The following is a 5,507-nucleotide window of genomic DNA, read 5'->3' as shown; positions in this document are numbered from 1 at the left end:
TATATATGTATATATATATATGTGGGTGTGTGTGTGTGTGTGTGAGTATATGCTTTCATATACTCACACAAACAATTGTAAACCAATATCCTTAGAAGTCTTATTTGTAATAGCCCCAAATGAAAACAAACTAAATTTCCACCAATGGGTGAATGGATTGACAAAAGATATATAGCTCCATACAACAGAGTACTTCTGATTAATAAAAAAGCTGGATATATCCTACAACATTGATAAAACATTATGCTAGGTGAAAGGTGCCAGACATGAGGCCATATATATTATACTGTTTCATCTATTTGAAATAATAGTAGTAACAAATGTCTAGATAGGCGAAGACGTGGACAGTCTAGATTAGTGGTTGCCTGGAGTAGGGTGGGAGTAGAGTAGGGGAATGAGAAATAACCCATAAAATAGGCATGAGGAATTTTATTAGTGTGATGGAAATGTTCTAAAGTTCATTTGCAATGATGGCTGCCTCACTTGGAAAATGTACTAAGAAATCATTGAATTGTAACACTTGATGTGAATGAATTATATGACACATAAAATATACCCTGTAAAGTCATGTTTAAAGAGAAAAGGGATAATAAGCAGCAACATTGTTATTCATTTAGGTGTTTTTTAGAAACCTGTCAGTTGCTATATCACTTTATGCTATGGCACCCTTATATCTACAGTATGTTGTTGTCATAGACTTTTGTGACAGAAGTGCTGAGAGGATTGCTGAAGTTTAAACAGGCTGTTACACTCTGGTACTCAAACGAATACCTCTATCACAAGGGACAATACTAAGGCAGATACACAGACCTGAATACCATATGGTGTTTCTCATTTGAATAAGGCAAAGGACAAACTAACAGAAAAGTAAAGGAAGGATAGAACAAGACAGGGAATTGATCTCTTGCGGATGGGAAGAGGTCCAGGGGACCAAGGATGAGGGGTGAGGTGGAGGAGATGGGGAAATAGGTAGAGTGAAGATATGCCATGTACAAGGCCCTGATTGTATGCCATAAACATGAACTATGATTAATAATCCCAACAAGAATGAAAAGGGGGAAAGGGGAATTAGAAGAGGAGGGAGGGAGGGGATTAAAAAAGAAACAAGCTGTATTATGAACATGTACTAACTACCTGAGATGACTGCAAAATGCATGTACTGCAAATGCGTACTAATAAATAATTTTTAAAGTGGACAGTATGGTCTGACATGCTTCAGGCTCTTAAAAATGTCCACTGATTCTTTAAAAGTGTAATTTTCTCGGAGGTTCGGGACTTGAAACTTTGACAAGTATCTACACGGTAAATGATCCAGGAGCTGGTAGTCTAACAGCACAGGATTGGAGTTATAACTGGTGCCACATAGTCTACACTAGAGGTTTGGAAGAGAATGCTTGCTTTTGTCTTGGGAGACAGGTGATAAACAAATGCTTTTAAAAATAATTTCTGCCCAATATGGGAAGAGCTTTAATACCAAGATCAGAAGAAAAAGAGGCCTTGTTTATCTTGCTGTGTAGTGGCAATAAGGTGCTTGCTGTGAAAGGCTGCTGCTCATAACAATGCTCAGTGACTCACATAATAATCTATTGATTTTTTTTCCTACACTGGGTTCGTCATTACCTCCAGTTCAAAGCCCCCTTTTCTGATATCAGTGTTCACAGCTCTGTCCTCAACAGCCGACTCGGTAACACGTCATGATCTTTGAAACAGCAGAGCTGGGTATTTAGTTTCTTTGTTTTCTTATTCTTTTATCCTTTCTGTCTGAGGGGAAAAATAATAGGTGTCCACCTTTCTACACCAAAACATGTATCTCAAGATGGCAGAAAGAGGAAAGAGGAAAGATTACTCATTCAGCTATAGCTGTCATTAATTGTGGTACCTCAGGAAAATCACTGAAGCTTAGATTTTCCATTTATAAGACTGAGACTGCTTACAATGCCTATTTCCTGCACAGCAATGTTGTGAAGAGGAAACGTAGTAAATGCAATCACTTTCTAAAAATTGTGACTGGTGGAGAGATGCCGAGACATTTTGATTCTTGGCAGAAATCAAGCTGAATTTTGGAAGTTTTAGGGGATGGAGGAAGCAAAAAGACTACAGAATTATCTTGAAAAAATTTCAAGAGCTTCATTGCTTTCAGATTTTGAAATCTCTACATGTTGCTCCATCCTCTGAGATCTATGCAGCTGAAAGGGTTAAAGGAGAGACGTGGGTAGGTCCCTCGGTAATTGAAAATTAAAACAACATAAGACACTACATCCCCCTCTGGCCACAAGTTACCCCCACTCTCAAGAAGATGTCCATGTACAACCCGAATCTGTCCTCTCTTCTCCACTGCCTCTCTCCTGCCCTGCCACATCTAATATTCTTTTCATCTCCTCTTAATAGATGCCTAAACCCCTGATGTGTGACAGCAATGCCTGTTCCCATGGTGCTGCTGCTTCTGAGAAAGCTTGAAACAGACAAAGAACAAGGCAGAAACGGCCTCCTCACTCGGGATGAAAAGAAGCTGCCCCGATGAAGGAATCAGTTCACAGCTTCTGCCGCTAAAATCCCCCTTGTCTGTCTCTGGTTTTCTTTATTATGCACCCCAGAAACAATTGCTCCCTCCCAAGACAGCACACATAATAGAGAAAATATTGACTCCATAACCCAATTCTGATAAATGTAACCAAAGTGGAAAGAACGAGCTACACAGGATTTGGCCTCCTGATTAAGATACTGAGATTTTTACCTCCAGGTTTATATTTATGTTGTCTAAATTATACTTTGGAATATTTACCAAAAATCACTTTCTATATTTCAGCTTGTGCTGATGTATCACATGCCTACAGATGTGTCTGTGTTGGTTTAATAGCATCAGTGTATTTTTACGCAGTGCATGCACATGTCTAACATATGTTGTGTATCCTATGGTGGGCACTAAGGAAACAAAGATGACAGCACCCTGCCTTCAAGGAGCCCACACATTAGAAAGTCAAGCATAGGAATAACTGTGTGTCAGTATGTTAAATTATTTAGCAAATACAATAAGAATACATAAAGTAGCAAGGAAGTGTTGTGGAGAACAGAGTTTGAGAGAATGGTAAAGGAGAAAGGACATTTATTCTGGGTTTCAAGGATGATTTGAATTTCAGTTCCTCTCCTTGAATAAGGAGGGGAATGAGCGTTTTAGCAGAGGTGAACTTGATACAGACTTCCAGATATGGAACTGCATGGTATGTCCATGAACAGGTAAACCTGAGGAGAATTTTACCAAGTGTGGTCATCAGCATCACAATCACAGTGGCTCTATTTTACAGGAGCCCACACAGAGACACAGCTAAACTTGAGGATGAAAGGACTGCTGTAAACAACTCTGTGACATCTCTTTTGAGACTCATGAAGACATTGGGAGATTTTGTTGCATACTGGGAGATTTTAATCAATATCCTCAATGTAATAGGAGAAGATTATCTTTGGAGCCCAGAACAGTCCAGAAAACATTTTCTTTCCATTTTCAAATTGACTCTTTCAATTTAGATTAAGAGGGCTTACAAAAGTCTTAGCATTTACAATAAATTTATAATTTGCAGTGAGTTCTGTTTATTCAATAGAGCACACTTGGATCCCAACTGACCAGTCTATCTGGTAGTAAATAAGTATATAACCACAGCACAACTTGAAGTCATAGCTTTTGTTCTTCTGTCCTTCCCTGTGACCAGAGAGTAAGCCAGGAAGTCAATGCACACTTGTCTGAAGCACATCTGGACCAGAACTTGGTGCTTTAGAAGGAGATACTCACCTCAGTGGAGAGGGGAAGCCACTGCAAATTGATCCTTCCAGCTGAGAAGGCGGTAACACCCAGCAGAGTAGCGCAAGAAAGCCAGAATAAGTCAAAATATCGGTAACCACTGAGAGCTATGCACTTTCCCATCCTGCCCTCAGAGTAATTTTTCTCTCACTTCAGAGCCATGTTGGAGTCCTAGCTTCCTGTCATCCAAATAATTGCATAGGCCAACACCTGCAATTAAATTGCTAGTTTATAAATCACAATTCACTCACAGTGTTGAATTTATGTTTTTCAACAAAAAAATCATTTCTCTCCCTCTGAGGCTACGTTTCTCATTTAGTGGCCAATGGAATTTGCCATCAGATTTAACTAAGCTTGTTAAAATGCAGACATCTGAGCGTTTCACAGGCCTTCTGAATCAGACCTTCTGATGTCAAAACCCAAGAATCTGCATTCTGCGCATACTTGTTCATCTGACTCTTATGCACATTCAAATTGAAGAACCTCTGAAGTCCTTGGCTAAACAACTTTCTTACTACTGGAGTGAGATAACTGAGCCAGGTAGTCCTCGACAGGGACCAAATGCAGTAGTGAGCATTGGAATGGAAGTCAAACAAGTGGCATCTAACCATTAACGTCCCACTCAGGCCAGCTGTGAAAAAGTCTTAATGTTTAGTTGATTGAATTAAAGGAAATATCAAGTAATTCTGACATTGTGAAAATATAGTGAAGCTCTTTACAATCCCTCTGCATTGGGGTGATTGATAAACCTACCACAGATCATAAAGAGCAAGAGGAGCTTATAAAATAATAGAGCTAGAAGGGACTTTGAAGATGGCCTGATCTGGTATTTTATTTTATAAATGAAGAAACCAAAACCTGGAAAGTCCTAGTGATGAAGGTCATACAACTCATTAATGGCTGAGAACTGCAATGTCCTATGTTCTGGTCTGGGATTATTTCCTTGGTTCATTCCTTGGGAATAGAATAAAACCTTACTAATTAAAAAGTGAAATAATCTTTTTCTTACAAATATGTTTACCTTTTCATTGAAAGGAAAATAAAAGCTTACAAAAATAAAAAGTGTAAGCAAAGATGCCTACTCATGGACCAAAAGAAAGACTTAATGATTTATTGATCCTAGTAAATAGTCATTCATCTATTTCTTCAGTCATTCAACAAGCTGAGGAATGACAGCTCTCATCCCAACCAGAGAGAGCAGGAAATGATCTTGAGAAATGGGAGTGCCTTTCTGGTATGATAACGTTGCAGAGAATTCAGTTATTCTTCATCTTGTACAAAGCTACTGCCATCAGTGAACAGGGTTGCATCTGGTTGAGGCGTAGGCCCTTCAGTGAGGTCAGGTTGGCTGGAGAACAGCATCTCGGTGACTTCTTCACAGCTAAGGTCTGACTGGCCCTCTTCAGCAGACAGAAAGGTGACTGGGTTTAAAATCTGCACAGTTTCCAGGGTGACCCTGGGATTTTCATAGAGTATCCCCTGATATTGGGCCACTTGAAAGCTATTTATGTCATTGTTTGTTCATTACTGTCCAAACTGAGCAGGAGACTTTTACTTGAAGGCTTTGTCCCAAGGACAGTTTGTCTACCTTCTTGATGAAAATAACAGCTGCCCCAGAGCATGGATGCAGGGGGGCCATCCGGCCACCACAGTGTCCAATTGTTTGGATAAGTAGACCACTGGTCTCTGCCAGGGCCCTATGGTTTGAGTCAGG

The sequence above is a fragment of the Fukomys damarensis genome, unplaced genomic scaffold (assembly GCF_012274545.1).
Source record: "Fukomys damarensis isolate Sample0158 unplaced genomic scaffold, DMR_v1.0_HiC HiC_scaffold_20, whole genome shotgun sequence".
NCBI classification, from domain to species: domain Eukaryota; kingdom Metazoa; phylum Chordata; class Mammalia; order Rodentia; family Bathyergidae; genus Fukomys; species Fukomys damarensis.
Note: the sequence above shows the minus strand (reverse complement) of the source record.